At 42.2% G+C, this 26,498-nt stretch overlaps 1 protein-coding gene across 2 annotated transcripts in view; it reads left to right on the forward strand.

The window, feature by feature from the left end:
- Positions 1-26,498, forward strand: part of AGPAT3 (1-acylglycerol-3-phosphate O-acyltransferase 3) — a 91,664-nt gene that overhangs the window by 28,509 nt on the left and 36,657 nt on the right. Inside the window, exon 2 of one of the 2 annotated variants that reach the window (XM_083820680.1) lies at positions 12,025-12,145. The exons of the other annotated variant lie outside the window; for it this stretch is intronic. The gene's annotated coding sequence lies outside the window, so the exon portion shown is untranslated. The remainder of the gene's footprint in view (positions 1-12,024; positions 12,146-26,498) is intronic. 2 annotated transcript variants of the gene reach the window in all.

The raw sequence follows: 26,498 nt of genomic DNA on the forward strand, positions 1-26,498 counted from the left end.
AGTGAGCTTACCTGGGTTGGAATCAGAGATGTTAATGCAGGAGGTTGTTGATGCTGGCCACGGGGGAGAAAGGAAAAAAGTTGTCTGTTCCCTGCGTGTTGATGTTTCCCCACCTGCAGGGTCTGGGAAGGGGAAGCTCAGTGATGATGGAGGCTGCGCTGTTTTACAGAATCTCCTGTGTGCTGACCCTGGCCCCAGTGCAGGCACGTCCCTTTGTTCGGAGGTAGGGTTGATGTTGTGCCCAAAGACCTGTTTGAAAACGTCTGTAGCAAGGGTATGCCTGACATGTGACCCCCATGGCCTTTAAGAAGGCAACCTTCATCCCCTTGATCTGTGCCACTGATTACCAGTCCTCTTGCACTCCCAAGTCAGCAATCTTGCTCCTTGGTTAGTTGGCCACCTCTTGGCACTGGAGATGCCATGGCCGCCTTTCAGCATAGCATGATGAGCAGTGCTGTCTCCATGTGACTCCAGGTGTCACCATGCTGGGTCTTCTGTGAGGCTGAAGGGGTTGATTTTGCTGTAGGAAAGGACATTTGGAAAGAGCACATTCAAAGTAAAACTAAGAAGTGGCAGCATTCAGCAGTAAAGAAGGCTGCAGAAGAGGGAGGGCAGGTGTTGAGGAAAGAGAAATGGTACTGAGGCAAGAGAGGCCTCAGTGAAAGATGAAGCGGTTTATGAAGAGCTGAGAGCTGGCGGTTAAAGTTGAACATAAAAGCACACTACTTAGGGCTATGGTGTGCCCTTTGCACTTTTCTCTGTTTAGCAGAGGGTATTCCAGGTATTGCGTAAGGCTGTCGGAGTCTCCTGCTGGCTGCCTGGGATACACTGGAGGACTTTGGGGAGGTGCGGCCTGCCTGTTGCATTGGATGCCTGTGTCACCAGTGGGCTCTGGGCTGACGCTAAGTGGATCTTCTGATTTGGTTTCATCCTAAGGGAGTCTGGTATGTGCACACCAAAATCATTCTGTGACCGAAGTCAGTGTGCCATAAGCAGAAACTATGAGGTGTTCCCTTCAAAAGCAGAGCAGCGCTGTGGATTAGTGTACAGTTTTAGGTCACTTGAGTCAGCGGCTTCCTCAGTGCCTTTGCTGGCTATGGCTGGGTCTCAGTGATGGTCTTGCTTGTCTTTCCTTTCTGCTTTTTCCAGCTTGTCATACTAGGGGCAGGTGCTGGAGGTCTTGTTGCAGTCTTAAGTCCTCTGAAAGAAGCTATTTTTGTAGCCCATGTGTTGGAGACAATTCTCTGGACTGCAGCACTGCTGTCCTGGGAGTGACCCCCCCCAGGTTGTTTGTTTGGATGTGTCCTTGTGAGTCGGTGTCCCTGGCTTTTGTAAGGAATCAGCCCATATCTTTAGGATGTCTGCAGGGCTCTGCTTGGAGAGGCATGTTGGAGGTCTCCAGTACTGAGAAGGGTATGTGAGAGACGCTGTGTCTGTAATTACAAATGGGTTATACCTAGCTGCATGTTACTGCTTTCAGTAGTTATACAGGTGGTTTCACAGGTTATGTGGTCACTTTGACACCAGAGTACTAACAAAAGCCACAAAACAGCTTAATTTGGACATTAAATAATATAGCAGAAGGGAAGAGTGCCGAAGGTGAGAGAGAAGAAGGAAAAAAAACTTACTCAAAATGCATGTTTCTGGACAAACTTTTTTTGCCATGCTTACTCTGGAATTTAATCCGTTTTGAAAAGGGGATTATTCAGTTCACAAAAGGTAGACAAATTGTATGGGAAAGAATTGCAATGTGAGCTCAGTGGATTCTAATCCAGGAAATAAGAATAGATTTGTTATCCCTTCTTCCACAGCTATACTCCTGAGCAAACCCAAACTTTGTGTTGATTATGGGACATGGGTTTGACTTGGTTGTGGATTGTGTTTTTTTCTTTCTTTCTACAACTTTGGATATTTCTGTTGCCTTGCTTTGGGGTACTTTGCAATGATAAACTGTTCTTTGGCAGTAAAAGAGGAACTGGCAATAGTAAGAGAATTTTTTTTTTTTTTTTGGGATGAATTTGATATGGTTAAGAGGAGAGGATTCTTGAATTAGAGCTAGCTATTTCTTTTTTGTTTTCTCCAGGAGACTAAAAATTAAACCACAGCTGAATGGGAAACATTTTAACCGTGTGTGTGTGTGTGTGTGTGTGTGTGTGTGAAGTTTTTTAAAAAAAAAAAAAAAAAAAAGTAGTTAGGTGGGTTTGCTCAGTTAAAAACCTTCAGAGCGGCTTGTTTTAAAACTGTGTAAATTTAAACTAAAGTCTTGCTGGCTTCCATAGTGCAATAGTGATGCAGTTCAAGGTCTTCAAAGGCAAATATTCAAGGGTCAGTCTGCGGTTGATGTAATGAGACACATATACTTCTAACTTGTAAAAGCCTATCGTGCAGAAGTAGGGATTTTCCAAACCTTGAGGCAAGTTGCAAACTGAAGTAATTTGCACTGCATCAATTCAGTAATAACCTGACTCTGACTGAACTCATTCGTTTGATATCAGTGTGTGCAGTGAGACATTTCTGGTTCAGTTTCATGCTATGGAGTCCCTTGCTGTCTCTTGTTTATTCTGGGATTAGAGAGCTGTCAATACATAGGTAATGCCAGTTGGAAAAAAAACTTGGAGGGTATGGCTGAGTGATGAGATACGCCTCTTGTAGATAGGGGTTGTCTGGAAAGAAGACTGTCCTTCAAGGTCAGAGGAGAGAGAAGTTTGAAATTTATATACAGGGGTAAGTATTTTATCAGCGTCTTTCCCCTAATACCCCAAGTTTTCCTGTTATGATATGTTAAGAGACCTAGCATAACACAAACTTTTCAAATAACTGTGGCTGGGTAACAGGTACCTTTCTAGAGCAGGAAATTGAAATGCTATTAGCTTCAAAATATATTAACTGATTTTTGATGATATAAGACCCTGTCTTAATTTTTCTTTTTTAATGAAAGCTTACTACAACTAGGAATAGCTTCCTTGACACAGTCTGCTTTTCCTGCCTATCAGAAGTATCTCTTTCCCACACAAATAACCCATGCCTTTGGTAATCTGTATCCTGCCCTTGAAAACAAATTTTTAGCTAATTTGCGTAAGATCAGAGGCATGATGATATTGGGGTAGAATAAACGCTTTGGAGGTAATGGGACCTGAGTCTTGTGGGCAAGAAAGCGACAACTCTAAGGAAACAGAGTAAGGAAGAGAGAAGTAACCTTTTGTTGCTTGAATATTACCCAAGATGCTGCTGTCACTGCTGACTTGAGGTTTTGATGAAGTATGGTGTGTCCCGGAGCTGGAGGTGGTGCTTTCATTTTGCTTTTAATAGCTATCCCATAAGGTTTGTTGAGATTTTTTTATGGGGGGCAGGCTCGTGGTGGCTTACACCATTCAAAATACTTCAAGTTAGCAGTTCTTAAGCATAAGACCAAGGTGTTGCATCAAAATAGAATGACAAAAGGGTTAGGCTCAGGAGTTTGCTTTATGGTTTTTTTTTTTGAGCACCTCTTTGTAACTGAGAAAATGTTATTCTGTGTATACTCGTAACCCTGAGGTAAGTATGGTTGAATGGGTGGTGTGATATGCATGTTGCAGTGCTCATCAAGCTAAGATTCATAAAGCAGGCTTTCCAGTAGAATATGTTTCCTGGTAATGCTTCATCAGGGATCGTGCTTTTTTTTTCCTCTCCAGTGAGAGACAAAGGAATAAATATAGAACAATTCAGGTGCTAAAAATATCCACAAGCATTGACGTCTGCTTCTTTTTTTTTTTTTCTTTAAAAGAGACCTTTTGGCTATTGAGCAAGATGCTTCAGATCTGCTCAGAATCGTTTTGGCTGCAGTGATTTTTGAGGGAGAGACAAGTCATCTCATCTTAGAGAATAGCGTATCTTGGTTTGATTTAAGATTGCGATGTGGGAATAGACCAGATGCTGAAAAGACTTGGTGTGGGTGATGGCACGAGAAGTTAGTTTAATTACTGTAGCTGTAGAATATGGGCATGTATAATCTCAGAGATTAGAAGACTGCTCAGCTCTTGTGTTTATGGAAAAAAGATACTAAATATCTCAGTCAAATACTGAGATATATAATAGATCTCACTGAAAAGATGGTCCCTTGATAGGAAAGCTGCTTGTACTGAATGGCTTCAGATACAGTCTGGATTCTGGCCTCCTTTTAAGTGTGAGATGAGGAGATGAATAATCTTCCAAAAGATCTCTAATCTTAGAAGCTGAGATTTTTCAGAGCAGGAGAAAGATATACTTGAAATGGATTTTAAAGTAATTCTCAGTTTGCAGATGATCTGCTGCAGACATGATTCCTTGCATATAGTTTGCCACTGAGTACATTTTGAATAGCCTTTAGAGATCTCTGTTCCAAGAACAAACTTGTGAATCAATTAATGTATTTAAATTAGTTGAAGATTAGACTATTGCTTCAGTGTCCGGCCAGGTAGGACTTCAGAATTTATTAATTCAGCCCCACATTCCTTTATTTACAAATGGTGCATACATTTCAGTGTCCAGAAGCATTGAGATTAGCCAGAGCAGGTGCATGCTGCTACTCCTGCCGCTGCCAAAGGGGCTGTGCACTGGATGATGCTCAGGGAGGAAGGGTTGAGGCTTTTTGGCATCTCGCAGGTGTGTAGCAGCTGCTAACTTACAACACAGGGAGTCAGAGGGGTCCAGGAGGTGTCAGCCCTCCTTCCTGACAGATATTAACCTGGCCTGCTTGTAAAGGCTTCTGGCAATTGCTCCCCTCTCTCCTCCACATATGTGATGTGATTGTGTGTCACCATCTTTCCTATATGAAAATAAGTTTCTTTAAAGCCAGCCTGGCACGGCTGTGGGGAGCAGGCCGTTCTGCAGCCCCCTGGGTGTTTCAAACCATGACCACCACATCCTGCCCACTGCCATCCCTTCGCTGCGGTGCTGCTGCCTCCCCACTGCCACTGCTGCAGCCACTTCTCCCTTTCCAACTTAACAGCGGGTCAGATGTATATCACGGTTTAGGCGTTAAAAATAGCTGGCACCTGCTCTGGCCACGCTCACCCAGGGTAAGCTGGGGCCCTGCTGCTGCCTGTGCCAGCCGCGGGGCTGGCGTGAGCAGCGGGAGGGCTGTGGTGAGGCCTTCTCCACCTGCCGCAGGTGGGGCAGCCCCAGCCCCTCAGGGGGCTTTGTGTCACCCGCTGGCGGGCTTGTCAGCTGCACTCGTGTATGGTGAATAAAATACTCATCTTCTGTCTCTGCAGCTGTACTCTGTTCTATTTGAGTTATTTTACTCTGCTTTTAACATTAAAAAAAAAAAAAGTTTACTCTTTTGCTGTGTTTGGCCAAGTCCAAAGTCCAAGCTAGGACAACGTAAAGATAATGCATCCTGTTAGGAATTACCTTGTTGTTTTAGATTGTAATTAGCTCAAGCTCCATCAGCCTTCTGGAAATCTTATTTATGTATTTCTGATTAATTAGAAATACTATGAAGATAGTAATAAAAAACTTCCCATGTGTAAACAAGGTGGGGGGGGACACTAGTTCAAAGGCCAAGGGCACAAACTTTTCTGGAGCACATAACACTAGGCTGTGGCATTTAGCTCTGTTGAAGAAGTGTATTTGAAAAAGAAAAAAAAATCTTATTGGCCACTTTTGCTTGGAAAGGAGTATGTGGAACATATCTGATTTCCTGAGATCCTGAAGAGCTGATGCGTGCAAAATTATCATCTCCTTCACTGAAATAACTTCACCCGTAACAGAGAAGAACACTTTTCTCAGAATACAGGTGTGTTTAACTGTACTTTCCTTGTCTGTGCTATTGAATGAGACATGACAGCAAATGCGGCTAGTTTCACCGTTGCCCATTCAGATCTTACGTGCAGAAGTTCAGAATTTTAAAGCTCTCTTTAAAAGGCTTTTACTTTCTTAATGCAGACTGTGAAGGCTTTTGGGCAGGGAATAAATGTCTATTTAGGTCTGCAAGTGCTTCAGAATACATTTTATTTCTAAATCCTGCTCTTCACGTTCATTAAAGTTCTTAAGTAGGTTACTGTTCTATATCCTTTTAATTTCACTTGTGTCTGAGTTATGAATAAACAGAAATACATGTAATTAGTTTAGTCATGAGGAGCAAAAGAACTACAGAGGGGTAGGAGGATCCCTCAGCTACAAATAGCTGCCACGCAGGTTCGTGCCTCGTGTTGGGATGTGGCTCTCTTGCCAGCAGGTTGCTGGTGCGAGCGCTGATAGGGGTGGGTGCTTTGCAGAAGCTTGGAAGCTTGAAGTGTCTCCAGAGTCAAGGCAGAGCATCAGGTGGACAACAGTGAGACAGGTGAGGAACAGTATTAGAGAATATTTTTAGCCAAGCCTGCTTGACTCACGACCCTGGTGGCAGTCCCTTGTTAAAAGGTACTTCGTGTGGAGAGGGGAGAGGAGTCTGTAGGTGAGCTCAAGGAGATGTTGTTTGTCTGCATAAGGGTCTTGGGAGGCTACAGTCTTGGGATCCACTGCGTGGTTGGTCTCTGAGTCACTTGGCCTTGCTGTGCCTGGTTTTCGTCCTTTACAGATGGGAAAAATAGACTTCCCCGCACCACAGAAGGGTGGCAGAGTTCTCTGTGTCAGCACTGGGGAGAGGAATACTCAGGGGATGTGAGCCACAGGGATCTCTTGTGGCGCGCGTATGGGTGGGACCAGCTGGCACCCCCATGCAGCCTGGCTGCCTTTCCAAAGGGCACTGCTAGAAACTTGGAGCCTGTAAAGATATTTCTGTCAAATACTAACTGGAAATCTCAAATCCCACAAGGTAACTCCTTCAGATTAAAATTATCAGTGAATCCGTAAGAAAATAGTTAATTTAAAGTACCTGGAAAGTCTGCTTGTGCAGAGCAGAAAAATTAGCAATCAATCTCTTCTCATTAGTGACTTATTACGAAGAATTGTGTTTTGAGATTTATTTTTTTTCCCCAGACTGAAGGCCATTAAATGATGTACAGCTCTAAAAGCTATCTATAAATCTACTGTACACCAAAAAAAATTTCAGAGTATTGGGAGAAAAGCTTGTGCAGCCTCATCAGCGCACTGTAGGTTTCACTCTGAATGTGGTGCTGGGACTCTTGGTCCCCATGATTGGGACAGGGCATGAAATGAAGGCAGAAATCTACCTATGTAGGCTTTTAATCAGAGTAAACTCCAACATAATTTTCCAGCTGCTGTATATATATATTTTAAATAAACAAATAAGAGTCATGACAAGAATGCACACTCATCAGGGGTTTAAACTAAGCAATTTAGTTGTGAACTGGGGCAGCTAAGGTTCAGGTGCATGTTCCAGTTATGAAGCAGTAATCCCCAGCAGAAGGCTGGGACATAGAAAAGAGGGCAGTAATGTTTTAGCTGTCACAGCTGAAAATGCTGGAGGATGCTTATCTATCAGAGCCCTGGCTCCACAGAAAACTACAGACAGGATTAGATGTAACTTGTCTTCTGCTGGTACACAAGCTCGCTTGTGGTGGGTAAACAGAGAAGTTTGCAGAATTAAGAGGCCACGGATGCATTCACCTGCTTCACTTTGCTTATCTGTTCTCCGTCTTACAGAGAAGCTCAAAACTGAAGGGTTTGGTTGCAGGTTGTACTGGAAAATTAAATACTTTGTTTGCTGCGGAAGTCTAATTTCTGTCTTGAAAGGGGAGAGCATCTGTTGTTGGTCCATGTAGGTCAGTAGTCTGCCTTGCTTATAAAGGATGCCTTGTAGAAGGATTTACAGCCAACACAATGATTGGTATTTTCTCTGTCATCTCATAGTTTCCATTTCTTTAATGAGTCTAGCTCCTCTCTTCTCAGTCTACTTAAGCCACCTGTAGCAGCCATGGCAAGAAGATTTACAGTTCAGTTATGCATTGGATGGGCAGAACAACAGCACTTCACATGAAGTGTTTTAAACCCCTCATACCTTTATTGATACTGCCCGAGTTTTTCTACTGTGACTGAAGACCTCTTTCTGAAAGCACTTTCAGGGTCTATCATTTCCAGTTATTGTTAGTGAAGAATTAAGTTTTTAGGTGCTTTCTTTCTAAGATATGATGGTCACAGTAGAAGGAAGGTGACAAGAAATAATTTGCTGAAGCCCTTCAGTGGATACCTGTATGGTTATTAAGTGCTGACCTTGTGAGATGATGCTGAAGACAAAGCTGGATGTATTCAGCTCTGAGTCCTGTATGTCCTGAATGCTGGAATGCTAAGAATATTTTCAAAGTAGAGTTAGTAGGGTAGCTAATGGAGATATGTTTTTGGGGGTTGTTATATTGAATTCAGTGCAAGGTGCTATGCAAAAGAAACTGCATCAGCTTTTAAGCGTGCATGTGTATATTTAATTGAAGAGTTTTTTTGAAATGGAAAAACGTGTGTGCTTGAATGTGACTTTTCTTTGCTCAATGTATTGCTTAGATGTGTGTGTGTTCAGTCTAGGCAGACATCAGAACAGAGATTTGATATATTTGCAGTTTCTTGTCCATGGTTATACTTTGAAAAAAAAAAAAAAAAAAGTGGAGAAGATAAGGATCCTGAATTGAAAGGCTCTTATGTTAGGGCTCAAATACTTGTGCAGGCACCAATACAGTAGAAAGTGTCAGACCAAACTTGCTTTCAAATCCTGTTTTCTTGCATAACACTGCCTTGCTTCAGTACTGAAACAAATTATTCTACCAGTTGCAGTCTTTCATTATGGGAACTTTGACCTTAGCATTATCAGTTTTAGTGGAATGTCTGCATGAGAGAAACCATACAAATGCAGTGAAAAGGCAAAGATCCCTTTGAAATCCATGAAGGCAGTGTTCAAGAATCACTTCAAAAGCAGGAAAAGTACTTGTTCCAAGGAGCAGCTTGGCTTAAGCAATGCAATTTGTTGACCTGTAGCATGCTTTGTTGTATCAGTTCTGCAGATTGCTCTAGCATGGGATATTGGGAAGTAGGACTTAAATGTTTTTATGCTGAGCTTTTATAATGAGCACTTTATATTACTGTACACATGTTTGAGAGTTGTAATAATTTTAGAAATTTTATTTATTTTAAATTAGGGGATTTTTTTGCTTTTTTGATGTGTAGGGAACGTTACTTGAGCTCTGTAGCCTCCCCTCTAAGTCAGCTTTTTTGTTCCTGTAACCCCCACACTTGTACCAACTTCCCACAACCAGCACTAAGAACCAGCCGATCTTGGTGATTGTTTTATAGACCCTTCAGCGAGTTTTTGGACAGGACAGCCACAAAAATAGTTGGAGCTGTAAAGAGCAGCAGGTGTTGTATTGTAAATATGATAAATAAACTCATTAATATAACGGGCCTCCTTAAACATGTAGGTTCATGGTCATGAAAGCTTCTCCGACAGCTTTGCTGTTCTGGTTAGGTTGCAGCCTAAGCTAACTCCTGGCCAGCTGATGGCAGTTTGTTCTGGTATCAGCAGCCTTTCTGGCTTATTCCCCTCCCTGATGTTTATCCTTATTGTCTAACAGGGGGCAAGTGCACCTGCTGTAAACCGCTTCATTCAGCCATGCATGCAGGTCTCCGTGCATGCTCGCAGTGTGGAAGCCCTCCTTCAGACTTGCTTGTTCTAGATCCTCCTTCTTGAACATGGGCCACATCTCCTGTACAGTAGTCCAGATGGGATTTTAGCAGGGCCTCCCGTGTACTTCCTGTCCTTGCTGGAATTGCTCCTCTGGATGCATCCCAGGATTGCACGTGCATTTTTCACAACTGCATCTCGGTGGTGACTGAGGTGTTTTGTGCTAGGATCAGCTAGCACATCCAGGCCCTTCTGCTCCAGGCACTGGTCATCTTCCAGCGTCTGGCTGGGGCTTGCTTGTTTACATATGGGGTTGTGCTTTGTACATTAATGTGTCTCCATCCCGCTTGTATGGCTCCAGCCTTTGAGATTGTGGTGCCTGTTGTATGACAATTCAGTTCACATTTGTGTTGAAATTGCTTCCCAACTTTGTCATCAGCTGCTGTCATTTTTTATTTTTACTTTTGTACGTACACCATCATTTGGTTAAAATGAACCAAAAGACTGATTTTAGGCTTGTGTTTAATGTGTTCATTAGTAACTTCGATAATGTCTGCAACTTTTTCTTTCCATGCTGTCTGTCACCATCTCTCTTGGGCCTGGTGTCACTGTTCCTCTACTGGTCTCCAACTTTGTTTACTTAATGTACCACCACATGGAAAAGCATGATTCAATGTTTTCTGGAGATCCAGATAGCTGAGAATTACTTGCACTTATTTTTAGTAATCTCCCTTCAGCAAACCTGTTATGTCCTAGTCTGTCTGTAGCTTCATGTTTTCCTCCGTCAGTCTTTGGTGAAATCCTGTGTGCCATTGATGCCACATGCTCATGAGTTCTGTAGTCATTTCTATGCAGAAAGTCAAACTGCATCGTAAAAGCACTAATATTAAAGTCTTGAAATGAATCTACACTTTCCACATTTGGAGGGAATGAGATCTCTTGGTTTGAAAATAGCTGGGTTTAATTGTGTTGAGCAATTGTGCTTTGGTTTCTTGGACAACTTGCGTGAGAAAGAGTTGCAAAAAGTGGTGTATCTCTTTAAAATGCTTGCCTGGTCATCTCTCTTCCTTGTCTCTAATGACAATGGCAAAAGATGGTGGTACCCTTTGCTCCAAAAACCAGCGAATGCATTTTGACAGAAAACTGGCCTAGGGAGCGGTGCCAGCCCAGATGGACTGGCAGACAGCGAAGTCATTAACTGCATACAGACCTAAATCCGAGGTAGCCCGTTAGTTGCTGAATGGCTAACTAGTGTTTGCTAGTGTGCTTTGGTGTCAACGTGAGGGCTGCACAAATTTGTCAGAACTAGGTCAGAATTAAGCAGTTTTTGAATGGCTTGGTATCCAGGGTAAATACATACTATGTGATCCTACATGCCCGGTCTGTATTTCTGCTCCTCCTATACAGCTGTCACAGCACTCTGCTAGTGTCTAAGGGATTGAGTACTGATTACTTCCAGTGCCAGGTATCTGCTGGGAGTTCTTTCAGAAACCCACCTCTTCCTGTAGACCCTACACCCTGGTTAAAATCAGTAGTAAATGAAGCAAATGGTGTGAGAGGAACATTTTTGCTCTTACGGCTTTAATCTTTGGTAAAGGTAGCGGTGGGTTTGAGAAATGCTTTGTATTCCCTTCTGTGATGCATCTAACTTGCAGGGCAGGTGTTTGAAGAACTTTTTTTCTTCCTTTATTAATTATTATTTTTGAGAAAATCAGGTTTTCAGTCTAAAAATGCCCCCCCCCCCCCCCCCATAAACTCAGGTTTAACAAACTTTGTATATTTCTGCACAAACCTTGCCGAGCTTGTAAGGCTTGTGAAATTACATAAAACACTTTAAACAAGCCACCTCTGGGTAAAGTACATCTCTAATTACTGAGACTAAATTATGTAGAAAGTGAGCTTGTGTCTGAAGTAAATCTTCAGTTCAGTAAATCTAAAATTAAATAATGATTAACTTAATTGCTTCAGGATCATAAAAAAACTGCTCTTAATAAAATATAGGGATTAAGCGTGTGTTTTGAGAGTGGATAATTGCTTCTGCTTCATTTTCAAATAACTTCTATCAAGACAGGGTTTTGTAGGTAAAAAGAAATACCTTTTGTTATGCTTATTAGTAAAGCTAGGAAAAGTAGGCTAGTCCTTAAGTATGCAAGCCCCTTCTCCATCCTGAATAGGAGCTGCAATTTCACTACTAAATATAAATTGAGAACATTTGCTTTTAATTTCATAGATATGTGCCGATCAGACCTTCTGAAAGCAATAGTAGTTGTTACCTGTGGAGCAGGGTGTAATATTAGTATATGGGAAGAGGTTTCTGTTTTGTTTTTGTTTTTTTATTTTTTTCCCCAAAGAGAGAGAAAGATGGGTAATATTTATAGAGAGCGGTTGAGTTAAAGAATTTGTGACCAGGGTTAGCAGCTCTGTGTTGTTTGCATTGTATTTTGCTTTTAAACAAAGTATTTTCACCTTGATTCATTGAAGAATGTCTTTTTTGCTTATAGGCAAATGAGAAAGCAAATCTCTTGAAACATAAGCAGTGGTACTTCCCTGGAGGGAGGAGATGGGAATTCTCCTGTTACTCTGAGAGTTGCCAGGTGCCAGAAGTGGTCCGCAGTGGTGGTGGTAAGAAAGAAATCTTCCCCCACGTTTCTGTATTTGCATTTTGTCTGTAGCAATAAGATGCTTTTAGAGAAAAAAAAAAAAAAAAGAGTGCAAATCCTGTTCTTTTCATAGATCTGTATGAATTGCTAGGAGAGGCATCAAACGTCTCCCACTCTTGGTATTTAATTTAGGGATGAAACCTGCGCTTCAGCTTGGTGCTTGCTGTAGTGTTCGCTCACGCGCTTTCTTGAATGCTGTATCTGTTGGTAGTAACTGCAGCAAAGACTTAACCACAAATAAACCTCTAGAGGACTCTATAAATGCTAAATTGTCTCCTCCCCCCCGAAGTGTAAAAGGGGAACTGTGGCCTTACAGTGCTTTGAAGTGCTTCTTACAAACTTCTTAGAAATCTTTTGAATGCTGATTCTAGGGTCATCTTAGACTGGGCTGCCTTTAATCCAAACATTCTTAAATTTTATCTGATAACAACATGTAACAATGTGAAGTTACAGCAACAGAATTCTTATTTTTGACCTTTTTTGCAGTCTCTCATGCATAAAAGGTGACAGCAAAAGTGGAAGGCTGATGAGACCCCACTGACACAGCAATAGGACAGTTTTTCAGGGTAAGATTTTAAAACCCTGGAGTGTCTAGTGTCAGATGTTGACATTTTAATGATGATCTCTGTGATACCCTGCCCTCTTTGTGGGCTATTAATAGCTTTTTTATAAGAAAGCAATTTACTCCTGGTGATTTTGCACACACATGCAGTGTTGCTTTAGTATTTTATGATGTTTCAAGGTCTATTATAGGATGAGTCTTCTCCCACAAAACTTTAATCTTTGTGAGATTTTTTTCAAAGCTCAGTTTCACAGAGCAATACCTACTGGATCATCCATAGACTGTGTTCAGGGCATGTTTTCTGACTCCATGCAAAGGTATACTCCATTTGAAGTTGTAGTTTTTCCTGCTATGAAAAAATGCTAAAGCATTCATCATAGGTTATATTGGGTGGGCAAATAACCACTTCTGCAAGCCCCAGGTATTCTTGGATCAAAATTTTACACACACTTTAGTTATCACACCTGAATCTGATTAATATTGACCATCTGCAGCTTTGGTAGGTGAAGGGACACAGATGAACAAAGCCTTGTTACACTGTGGTGGTGACCAGCGACTTTCAAAGCTGGTTCTGCAGAATGCTTTTACTCGCGCTCATTGCCATCAGTGCAAAAGCAATACCCCAGCAATGCGTGAAAGCCTATTTTTTGTGGATTTGCTGTTTTATAGCTTATTTTTCAGTTTATATGGCTCCAATTTTTGCCTTTCTCCTTTTTGTGTAAGGCCTGAAAAAGCCATTGACGCAAGTGTTACTGAGAAGCAAAAATATGCTGGTGGGGGACAGGATTGTATGAACTGTGCACGGCTGTTGAATTTTCAAGTTCTGCTTCTGTTTGGAGAAGAGGGAACTTGGGCTTCAGGCACCTAGCCCTGCAGGCTGCAAAGCCTGGTGCCTGTGCCCCTTGTGTAGCATATGCCTGGGTCTTTTATCTCTGGTCGATAGAGCCTGCAAGGAGGAATCGTCTGGAAATGAAATGTCCTGAATAAGGTGGATGGCCATGCTGGAAGCTGCATGGGTTGAATAATCCCATGAATAATTCCTTCACCTTCTTGATTGTTTAGATAAATCCAGAGCGGGTCGATAGATATTAATATGGATTAGAGAAATTTTACTGAGAGCTTTTCAGTGTCCCAGTGGACACTTCTTACGCAGAACAAATCTCCATTTCATGAAGCAAAGCACAAATGGTACCAGCAGGCACGCACTCAAAGAGGTGAGGGACTGACTTATGGGGAGACTGAATTATGATAGCATTTCTCGTACCATTATGTCCCTTCCTGTTGAGGCTCATGCATAGGCAGAGGCCCTATGGGTACCATCTGCTGTTTTTGTCCTTACTGCACGTCTTCATGGGGAGATTTCTCTTTCTTAGGCTTGCCAGCATGACAATTTTGTAGCAATTGTTGGAAGAGTCATTTTTAATATAAATTTAGTTGGGGGTCACAGGGAAAAAAAAGTATTTGCAAAGACAAAGATCCAGCAGGCTACAACAAGAAGCAGCTCACAAAGGCAGTAATGACAATCGCAATTTCAAGAGTTTCTTTTAGTTAAAACAAGGAGAAACATAGAGTACATTGGAAAACTGATTGCATTCTCTGTTTTCATATTTAATTTACCAGCGTAACAGGCAGCTTCGAAACCTATGAAACAGAGGCTTCTTCACTGGCAGACTGATACTCTAAAACGCTGCTACCAAAGACACGTTCCCTGCTGTTAGTCTGTGGGATGATTTTAAAGCCAAGAGTCTAGTTTTCACAACACACAAATGTAACATTCCCTCCTATCTGTTTTAATAGCACCCTGAGCTGTGATACTGAAAATGAGAAAGGCCTAGTGTTCTTTGGTAGTCCAGAAGCGCTTAGTTTTCTTTGTTAGTTTTTCTTTTCCAGAAGCACTTGAGAAGTTACGTTTGTTTGTTTTATATGTGAATTATAGCATGGAGCATTCTTCTGCCAGGTGGGAACTGTAGCTCTGAACTCTTTCAGGATGGGGATATAATACTGCTTTGATCTCTTTCGCTTTGGTATATCGACTCTAACTATTGAGCCTGTATATAGCCGAGAGGTAACAGAGGGTGGCTCTCCTTAGGATTTTCATTTGGAAGAAGTAAGTGTACTGGCTGTGTTTTGTGAAGCACTCAGTCCTCGTGATCTATGAAGAGAGTGGGACTACACGACTCCAAGTTTTGATCCCTAGGAGGCTTAGGGAAAGAGCAGCACTATCAGAAGATGCTGGCTGTGCTTGGGAGCAGGACCCAGCACTGTTCAGTCCTGCCATGGTGGTCACGGACCAGTCCGAGCATGGGAGAATCAGTGGAAATCAAAGGCCCATAAGCTGAGTCTCTAGACCCCAGGCAAGAGAGTTTGGTAACTGCTGCTTCTAGGAGCAGGTGCCTAATTGCAACTTAAGTTCTAATTTAGGTTCTTAAAGCTTTATGAATGTGTTCTGTAGACTGCCTTGCATAAAGCTTAGCTTTAAACAAGTTTGCTGTTAAAGCCTGTTTCATTTAAAATAGCTGCACCATGGAGCTGGATTGTGCAGGGACTAGCTCCCTTTATTCAGCCAACTACTGCTTGCCTAGTAGGGATATTTATTTTGAGAGGTAAAAGTGATCCAAACTAAAACACTGTAGAAGAAGCTATAAAGGCATGTACTATTATGTATTTATAATTGCTCTGAAAATGTAAATGTTGCAATGGGAGCAGTTGTTTTCACTTGTTTTTTAAGTTGTGAAGGCCACGTGTTCAGAACCTTTTGGCAGTACTTCCTGATGCAGCAGGGAGTACAGATGGGGGAATATGAATGCTGTTGCAACCAGCATTATTATTATGCCACGTAAGCAAGGTCAGTTCTGTCACAAGGCTCTGTGCCTTTGTCATCCCTTAAGGGAGTCTCTGTTTCTGCCTTGGTTTTGGTGTTCAAGTTTGTTTGGACCCCTACCCTGGTGCACAAGAATGGTTTGGCTCAAGACTGCGGAGTTGGAGACTGCACAAACATATGCATTTGTGGTTGAAAATGTCTGGCAGATAAGAGATATCCCTCTCAAAAGAGAGCATCCTTTGTTACTGCCACAGTGTGACAACAGAAAGGAGGAAGCTGAGGGCAGCGTGAGGAGATGATGTGGCTGCTGTTGTGCTCCACCATGGAGGAGAAGGGGTGTGCAGGTAGGGCAGCAGCTCAGGCTGCTCAGCGGCACTACCAGGCCTGTCGGATAGTGATTTTGCAAGTCCCTTCTGGATGGCTGTCAAGGAAGACACTCCTCTACTCTTCTGAGTTTCTGCCATACTCAGCAAGGAATCATCTAGAAACTTTGGATATGTATCAATGTGGGAGCAGAAGGGCTAACGTACAGAAGCAACTTCTGTGATTCCTTTTCTTCTGTTGCAGATATAGGAATGCTGCTTAGTGTTGTGGTGTGTACCTCAGAAGGAAAACACCTTCACTGCTAATGTAGCACTAGGGTATTTGGTAACACAAACTTACAGCTCAGTTGCCTGTGCTGCTGTGTTCAGGCTGCTCATCCCTCGGTGCCTGCCAGTACCAATTTCTTAGATTTAGTTAGGTTAGCTGTTCCCTAAATCAGTCTACTGAAATGATCCGTTTTCTTTTTTATGAAATAAAAATTCCAATGTTCTAAACAAAAAAAAATAATATATGGTTTAGCTTATTTTTTTTTTAAAGACCTGAGATCAGTAAGTACTCTAAAAGCAGTCACACAAGCAAACCTCAGGGCTGCTAACCCTAAGTACGAGTTAAGAGTGAGCCTCTTGCAGTGCCTGGAGTAGGACTTGTGAGCAGTCAGTCAAATCAGATGTCTAAATAAGCTCCTAGTTGCCCGGAAGTAATGAAATTAGTTACAGAAAAATACTTACTAATGCAGCAAAGTTTGAATTATTACAGATATTTCCAAAACCTGGCTGCTTACAGTAAAGGTAAGAGGAATTTAAATAGAATGAATCAAAGGAAGTAATTCATGTTTAATGGGCTTAAAAGTGAACAGACCTGACTTCAGACTTAAGAAGCAATTATACATTGCTGAGTAAATAGCATGAAAGTTCTTGTTATGTATCTTGATTGGAGAAATATTGATTCTTTTAAATTAGTTTTGGTGATTAGAGCAGTCTGTTTATTTAAAACGAAGCTAGCATGGTTCGCTAGATTCATTGTCTATAAATGTGTTCTATATTAACACGTCACATTGAACTGCAGGCAGTTTTTAATATCGTTGAGTATCTGATTTTTTGGCATATAATTGCAGATGAGCTAAGGGTTATTCTGGCAGATAAAAATGAATCATAAGAGCATAAATGCTGCTTCTCAAACCATTACTCTTCCTGACTGAGGAGCTTTTGAAGAGCACTGCCAAGCTAGCAGCGATGGCATTCAGAAATCGTGGCACATAGGTTGTTTTGAATGTGAGGCTTTGCTACAATAAACACCTCTGTTTACTAATTAGTTTCTAATTTTTCAAATGACAGGGAGCAATTTTTGATTTGGCACTCCAACTATTCTGAAACGATGCAAGCTCCAAGAGAAATGGGTGCCTGCTTTTATACTACTAATTTCAGCTGATACGTCTTTTGGTGCTTTATAAATGTGCCAGGTAACAGAAAACAATCTCTGCTCCAGTGATATTGTGCATCTTTGAGAGAAGTGGAAGTGATAGTGTGGAAGGTATTGAGATGTAGAAGTTTCCATGCACACAGTTGTCTGCCTTGCTCGGGGTTAGGTCATTGAGCAATCTCCCACAGTTGGACTAGTGTCAGTACTATGACACCTGTAGGACTGAGAAGGTACTCACAGCATCAAGATTACTTTTAATGTCCTTTTGTCTAGATTCAGTCTGAGCTGGTTTATGTGACGCGATGATAAAAAGAGCAGAGAGCATCTGTCAAAACGTGAGTGCTTTTGCTGTCGTTTGGGGTGTAGCCCTCATGCAGACTAGCTCTGAATTTCACTGGTGCAACAGAGGCATGCGTTTTTAGTGGGCCAGTCATTTCGAGTATCCCTGCAGTCTTCAGTAAAAAGATACTTAGGTCACCTCCTTCTCAAAAACTGCATTAAAAGGCTACTGTTTGGAAGAAGCTAAACAAGCGAAACTGAATCACGAAAATGCTAACCGGTCCTCAATTTCTGATCACTGTTGGAGTTCAAAGTCTGCATGTGTTACCATAGAAGGGACCCCTGATCTGAAGAATTCATAATGATTTAACTGTATCCTACAGGAGGTGTATTTATCAATAGGATGCCAAGCTACCAAGAGATGAAAGATCTTAAGGAATGAGGAGAGCTACAAATGTTTCTTTTCAGGTCTTTCTCTCATATGGGTTTTTAAATGGATGGGCTGTTGGCAGAACAATTTCTGTTCAGTTTCCCAGCTGAATGGCCAACAACAGTCCAAATTTTAACAGCATACAAACTTTCCACTTCCAAATTAATCTTTTTGAATGAGTTGGGATAATGTGTTTATGAAGTGGGTTGGTTCTAATTTAGAAAGATTGTGCCATGTGCAAAAGCCTGTGTTCATGTGCCTGAAGTTCAGCCTTACATTCAAAATTCGATGTTCTAATGGTTTGTTCTTTGTTCTTGTTGGTATGTTTTGGGGTGTTTTTTTTTTTTATTTTTTCATTTACACCAAAAAGATTGTATGCTGTGTGGCTGCTGTCAGTCTTGGTATTCAGGTCAGAAGGGGCTGGTGTGATCTTGTCTGAGAACACAGAACAAAAAAACTTTGCCCAGCACGTATTTGCTTTTGCTATCAGTCTGCTCGATAGTCTGCCCTATCTTTTTAGAAAGATACCCTGTCTTATGCATATGCAAAACGAGATCTGACCACAGGGATGATTATGAATTCAGACTGGTAACAGCATTGTGAAATATTTGTCAGTCAAATCACCTGAAGGAAGCATAGCTGCTGTTTTCTGGCTGGAACACGCTGCTGGTGACAGTTGAGGTGATAGGAAAGAGCATACAAGTTGGATCCTGCACAAGGAAGAAGGGGGGCAGTGTGGCTTGCTGGCCTTCTCTATTGCTCTTTCATGCATTCTCACCGTTTGGGTTGTAAAAGGCAGACTGTACAAAGTAGCGTTGCACTGAACATACTCCTCCACAGAATCAAGCTTGGGTTCTGTACCTGTTGTTATTCCAAGCCACGTTTTTCACCTATTATTCTTTCTTGACTCTAAATAATGGGGTTTTATCTGAAGCTGCCTAAGTGACAATTAGTCACCCAGTAGAACACTACCGCTTCTGGTTTTAGTATTTTTAGTTTTTTTTCCCATGCCTCTCTTGTTACTGAGATCTTCCAAAGCCAAATACTTCAGAAGAAAGGCTTTCATCTTCTATCCTTCTCCTGTATGGTCCACACCTCCCTCCCAGACTGAACCCCTGCAAATTTTGTGGTGGAAGCTTACACTTCCTATAAAGAAAGGTCTAGAGGAGGTATCCTTGTGCACGTAACAAATGTCAGCCTGGTGACAATAGGCTAGTTAGTCTTCTGTGTTTGTCACAGATCCATTAAGAAACTTGTGGACGGTAAGTTACAAATGCATGGTGTGTATTCTGCTCTCGAGCTGTCTTTGAGAGCAGCAATGCTCCATTGCTGGTGAGCCGTGAACAGTTAGAAGTTTGGTGGCACATTTCACAGAATCACAGCATAGCAGAGGTGGGAAGGGACCTCTGGGGGTCACCGGGTCCAACCCCCTGCTCAAGCAGGCTGTCCAGGACAGTGTCCAGGTGGCTTTTGAAGATCTTGAAGGATGGAGACTCCCCAGCTCTCTGGGCACCCCATTTGCAGGGTGCAATTCTGCAAATGCTTTTCTGTGGAATTTCTTCGTTTAGTACAGGAGAGCATGAGCAGGGGAAAATTTTCCTGTTTCTCTTTTTTTTTTTTAAGCTGTGATTTGTACAGCATATGGATAGCTCTGTTGTCACGTGGGGCCTTCTCTTTATTGCATTTTTGAATTATTTGGTGATTTATTTAAGCATCTCCATCCTGGCGGGTGAGGTAGTGGTAGCAAACGCTGAAGAAGTGTGAAGCATAAGAGAAGCCAATGTGCTTAGTGTCGCATGTCCTGGTCCCCTCTCAGGAACGGGTAAGGTGGAGGCGGTCAGGTTGCCTCCGGGAGCCTGAGAGTCTTCCTGCTCCTGCATGGTTCACCCGTGGCACCAGTCAGGCGGCCACAGGGCTGTTGCAGAAGAGTGTTACTGTGGCTGCAGTCATGAGATATATCACATTGCTCGTGTTTTGCAGACAGTAGTGTTTCATACCTAAAATTTAAAGCAGCTCAGCATTTCTTGAAAGACAGACTTCCAGTTTCTTCCCTATTAGTATGCACTACATCAAAGAAAAGCTTTGAACTCGAGAAGGGGCTCGTAGGCACGCATGCAGTGTTTGCTGAGACTTCATTTAGCAGCAGTCAAAAGCTTCTCCTTGTTCAGCCACAGCATATTTGCATGTTGACAGGTATCTCCTGGTTGGCTTTTTTTTTTTGAGGGTTGATTTTTGCATAATTTTCAATCCAGAAGGTGAAGTGTATCATCCCTCTTTTAACACTTAAATCTTGGATGATAGTGGATTGGATTTTTTTTTTGTTGTTTATCCCTTATTTTGCATCCCTGGCTTAACAGGGAAGGAAACTGCCAGAAAGCATTTTCTAGATTCACCCAAGCTATGTAGAAGATGTAGACTCAAATTTATAGACACGTGCCTCTATCCCCATATTCCTCTTCCTATTTTTATTTATTTATTCATTTATTTCAAGCCACCAGCCATTCTCTGTGGCTGAAAGTGGGCTTTTGGATGGGTCCCTGAATTTTACAGCTTCTTGCGTAGATGCATGTATGCTCATGAAATTTCTATTGTATTTTATTTTTATCTGAATACAAAGGATGAATTCCCACCTGCTTTGAAAATTTAACTACTCTGAGCAGAGGGGAGCATTTTGTGTAGTCTTAAAAATGAGTAGACACTACTGAGGTTTTTCTTAATCATCGGAGACTAAGACTGGCAACATAGTTTAATTATGTAACATTGATTATTTCACACAATACAAGAGGCCTATTATTCAGAAATCATTTTGTACTAATAGCACTTCTGTTAGATAACTCCTTTCTGTTTGTTATGTAAGGGCTGGTATTATAGAATCACTGTTTGAATACCAGCACTATAATTTTAGAATTGCTTTTATAAATGAAATACCAGATAAAACTTGTTCCAGATATAGACAATTATTACAACTTCCTAATTAATTTTTTTAAATGAGGCCTCTTGATAATTGCTACTCTTGTTTTGGTTTTTATTTACAAAATCATAAGGCTGTCCTGTGCCCAGCCATGTTCCATTATATGCAATTTTTATAATGAATATTGTGCTCTGGAAAAGTAGTGATCAGCAGTCCTGCCAAATGGTGATTCAGCTTCACCTACAGAAACATTGCAAGGACCAGGTTACAGATTGTGCATGTCTGAAAAACCGGCTATCTCTGAACTACACCTGTGTTTGTCCCTTAGGTTCTTGTTACAATACATAACTTTGTATTTATAACTGAGAACAGAAACAGTGTGACCAGTCTCAGGCTGGGAAAGATAATCCATGGAAACTTCTTTGGAGCCCACAAATACTATTCCCAAGCAAGAAATTTGGTTGCAAGCTGCCTCCTCAGCTGACACGGGTGTGAATAACAGTGAGGCTTCCGCCTGTGTAATCACAAATGTGGTTGAGCTACAGGTGAAGTTGGAAAAGTGTTTGAAATACGCCTGGACTTTGCACAGGACACAATGGGGTAGGAAGACCTGTTGAATTTGTGCAGAGAAAGCAACTGATGTTTTCCTTAAAGTCGTGAATGCTGGGTTGTTTCTGTCCCAGTTGAAAGTTGTTTTTGTGAAGGACCAGGTTCATGGGACCTTTCTCACTGCACTTTCTAGCATATGGCATGCTTATCTTGTGCTTGCTTTTAAACTCAGAGGCAGCTTCTTATGCTCCTTTCTTTTTTCCACCCAGCTCTGCTGAGCTTCACGCCAGATAAAATCTCCTATTGGGCTGTGATTTTTAGATTCACAGCCTCTAGTTTCCTTTTTGGCCGTGTTTCTAAATAGTTGCAAGCATTGTGTGTTTCTCTGATTGTCAGACTTCCTGTTTGTTTTCTCTGGCACACTTTTGCACTGTCTCTCCCCACTTTACTAGAACCTCTGTGGCTGCACGTGCCGGGCAGCAATGGGTTTCAGGGGAGACAGAAGTACCCCACAGCTTGCTGTATGGCTGCTGCCCAGGTTTGGTCAGCAAATGGAAGCGCTGGGTCTGCAATGCCACTTCAGTTTTTCTGTGGTATCTCAGCTAGATTGTGCTCGGGTTTGGTTTCTTCTTGCTCTTTTTGGAGGCCTGGCCCTTCTCACATGAGGATCAGCTCTGCCAGCTGAAGGGCCTGTCCCCACGCTGAGGGCTGTGGTGTATCTGCGGGTGAGCAGCAGCCACGCTCTTCTACCATCTACCTGTTTTGTCCCACTGTGGCCTTGGCCTCAAGTCTCTGTTGGGATCACGGTGCGGAATGGCCCAGCAGGACCTGGACCTCCGGTAGGCTTCTTGCTGCTTTCTTTCCCTGGATCCCCTGTCACCACCTTGTTAACCAGCCCACAGGAGCAGGCCTACTGCAGCTCAGGCCTCCCCAAAGCCCTGGATCTGGAGTAGAAGAGAGAGAAAATACCGTCGCCTGTAGCGTGGTAGAGCTCTCCTCCAAGACCTGCAGAGGAAGGGTAAGGGCAGCGCAGTCCCAATTCCCCCTCCACAGAAAGCACCCTGCAGCCTGCTCCCCAGCTGGCTGCAAAGCCCCTTTCTTTATTCACATTGTTAAAAGACCTCCTGTCTTCACACTGCTGAGGCACATAGTCCTCCAGCCTTAGGAGGACTGTGCTCTGGAGGCAGACCAAACCCTTTCTTTGTGGCCATGCTCCCCCAAATCTCCTGTTGGCTCCTCAGAGAGGAGAGGCGGGCTTCTCTTTCTTACCGTCTAGGGTTGTCCTTTCTCAGGTCTTACGAAAAACAAACAAACAAAAACCACCACCACCATAAAACATGTCAAGCAGCAGTACTGGGCATACATACCTCATCACGCGAGTGAATCCAGTTGATTGTAGCCTGGTAATTTGCTGTAAGAAGATTACTGGATTAGAGCACAAGCCTGGTTTGTCAGCACCACCACCTGACAGTAATATTTATTGAGAAGTATTACCAATTTTAAATGTTAGTCCACTTATGCCCCCATCGTGCCCTCATTCTTTGAGGTGAGAGGGGCTTTTTTAGTGCAGTGTTTCACGACGCCACGTAAAGAAGAGGACACCTAACTTTTTTTCCTCCTGTTGCTGAGCCGGCAGTCTTAGTAGCTGCAGCGCTTCCAGATTTACCTCGATGTGCTTTTGTCATCATAATCCCTCCTCCATGTCAAGACTGATTTGCTTTCCTAGCAAGGACTCACGTCGCCCATTTTTTGCCCCTCCATTTTTCCTCCTCCTTTTTTGGTTTTGTTAATCAATAACGGACTGGGAAGATGCTGGTAGGCCAGTCGGGTGCATGCTTGCTAGCTGGAATCTGTGCTACGCTCATTGCGCTGGCTTTAGCCTATTACTTGTACTGGTAAGTTGGATTTTGTGCCGTGTCTATGGCAGTGCCGCCTTCTTTAAAAGGCTTTCCTGCATGGGATAAAGGGTGGTGGTCCTTTTGCATTGCTCTCAGAGGCTTGATGCACTTACTAAGGTGCCGGCAGCTGTAGATAGCATCCCTAGTTCCTCCCTTACCCATGCAAATGCCCTCTTAGGTCTCATGGGATTCAGTTTTGCTGCTGTTTTTTGAGGTTTCTGTGTGTTTTTATTCAGCTGAGAGTATGAGGGCTATACATGCCATAGCAGGCATTTGAGAAGACTGCAATTGTCTTTCCTGTTCATTGTGAGAGCCTTCTTAAATTTTCATCTCATTTTCATGCTCTTGGTTACTATTTGTGTGGTTGTCTCTCTTGGCACAGAACTAGGAAACCAGGCTGTGACAGGCTCACAGTTGGGGTGTGTGTCCCTGTCACGTTATTTGTGTGACACCTGTGTCTTCAGCACTTCATGAGAAATCTCAGGCAGGTGTGAACAGAGGACTACCGTAGGGCTTTTTTCCCCCCACCAGGAGCTCAGGAGGATGCTTTGCCCTGGGGGCCGGAGCAGGTGGTGGCATGGAGATGCTGGGACAGAGGCTGGGTGTTCCTGGCTTTTCCTGCATGTTGGCGGAGCCCTCAGCAAGGTGTCTGCGTGGGCTCTGGGAGAGGTAAGGGCAGCGCGGGGCTGCCCCACATTTCTGGGCTGGCATAATTTCTCCATGTGCCCAAGACTTGCAGCCAAAAAGAAATCTCGGAACTTCGCAGAGCTGTGTCTGGAGTAAATAGCAACTTTTTGAAACCTGAGTGCAATCTGTTGACAAGTTTTAGTGGAAAAATTACATGTCGCTTCAGCTGTAAAAGAAAAAGCCTGCTGGAGCCGTAATTAATATGGCTATGATTGGAGAGCTTTCCGAGGGATGTGATTTTGGAGAGGACAAGTCCCCAGAGTAACGTGTGGGTTCTTTTGTTTGTTTGTTTTATAAAGCAATGAGGAAACAAATAAATTAAAATCTGTGGGGTGATCTTCTCGCCTTTTGTTTTTGCCAAGTATTTCCTCCAGGCAATTATGCTTGTGCTGTTTACAAGCCTACAATCCTCTGTGTGCGTACGCATGCACTTCTAATATTGACGAGTTTATTTATGTTTCAGCTTTACAGTGAATTTCTGCAGATATGTAAGCTTTCAGCTGTACAGCGTAGCAGCACAAATTAAAATGTGCATCATTACTATCCTCTTAAGTCTTCAAAATGTTCAAGAAAACAGGACCTATATAAGCGACATAACATTTTTAATGTTAAAAAACAGGAAATGTGGAGCTTAAACATGTTAACTGCTAAATGTTTGTGGGTTTTGTAGTTTTTAATCAAAGAAGGTACATGTGGTAGGTGTATATGTGAACATATACTAATTCTGCAAGTTTTGACTCACTGTTAGATTGTATGTATGATAACAGTTATGCTTTTGTAATGATACAAATGTAAACTTGTGTGCATGATGTACGTGGGTATAGCATGTACATCTGTCCTGTAAATTTTTTTCCGTGTTGTCCACTCAAATTCTTGACTTGAATCCAGGTCAGATCTACTTTGCAGGACAGATTACAATTCTGCACGCAGTGGGAATTAACTGGTATTAGATCAGATCTTCTTCAGCAGCCTCAAGGTTCAGGAGAAAATTAATGACATCATCTATTTATTTGTGAAAAAGAAGCTCATTCAAACCCTTCTGATTAGATGTGGATGAAGCCTAACAAGAATTCCTCAGTGCTTTCTTGGATTTGTTGGTTTTAGTTTTTTTAACTCTTTGTTTTGCTGCTGCTTTATTGTTGCTTACCAACACTGACTTTGGTAAATATTTTAAATAATTAATTTTTTAACATGTCTGCTCTGTAGGAAGTAAATAGAAAGACTTAGTAACTAGAAAGACTTTTATTTTAAATGTATTTTTTTAGTTGATCTGCTGCAATTCTTCTACAGTACCCTCAGACAGAGCTGGGGTGATTAAGATCAGAGATCACCAGTTCAGCAGGGAATCAACTTTGCATATTGAGAGATTAACCTGTTTTTTCTGTAATTCCATCTGTGGTCTTTTGCTTCTCCTGGGTTGGAGCAGCCTTATTAGCTTGCTGGATAGGAGGCATTTTGGTCACCTTCTGGGCTAAATGTAGTTCAAACTCTCAAAGATTTCATCTGAGGAAGCAAAGGGTCTTTGGTACTGTGGGATTTAGTTGGCACCGTGCAGGCACCTGGGGCTGGTTCCCTTGCTGTGAACCTGATGCAAGAACACTGCCAACCTCAGCAACAACCCAGGAAATCCAGCCAGCATGCTCTTCCAGAACAGAAAAATAATAGTAATAATAATGAAAAAAAGCATTGTTCAGATACGTGAAGGCTCAGGTAGCTGTGATAGATATGCAAGGGACTGTAACAGTTACGACTGCCTGTGATTTCAGGAGACTGTATGTAAAATAGTCCAGAGACCTCACAAGCATCTTCACACTTACACTTCCACACACAGGCTCATTCTGGTATTGCTATGAACACCTCAAAATATACTGAGCAATCCATTGTATATACAGGTTGTAGTACAAAACTGAAGTCCACAGAAATTATTACATGAACATGAGACTGCAGATTTTCTTTTGCAAGGCATTACTGCCACCGGGAATTTGTTTGGTTAAAGTCACCCCACAACATGAGACCCTAAAAGAATTTTCTTTCCTCACTAATCAACAGATTGCTTAGTACATAAATAATGGATTTATCATTCTATATGTGCTTGTAATCACTTAATATATAGGATAAACTTATAATCCTCTGCTCTATTTTTTGCTTTGGTTTTTTTGTTCTGTTTTTTTTTTTTCTATTGAGCCATTCCAAGCTAACATTTGGCCAGCAAAGGAACCTGAAATACTAATATGTTTTTAGTTAGACTGCTGGGTATACTTCTTATTACAACTTAAGGTAATTTAACTTGATGATTTGACCATGTTCCTGGCCCTGCCTTGTAACTTCAGTCCTATGTTGAAATGCCTGGACTTGCCATGAATGTAGATGCTTAATGGTTAGATTTGATGAATCTATTTTTCAGAATTAAGAGCAGAATAATTCAGATCAGAGTT

The sequence above is a fragment of the Anser anser genome (genome assembly GCF_964211835.1).
Source record: "Anser anser genome assembly, chromosome: 1".
Classification (NCBI taxonomy): Eukaryota; Metazoa; Chordata; class Aves; order Anseriformes; family Anatidae; genus Anser; species Anser anser.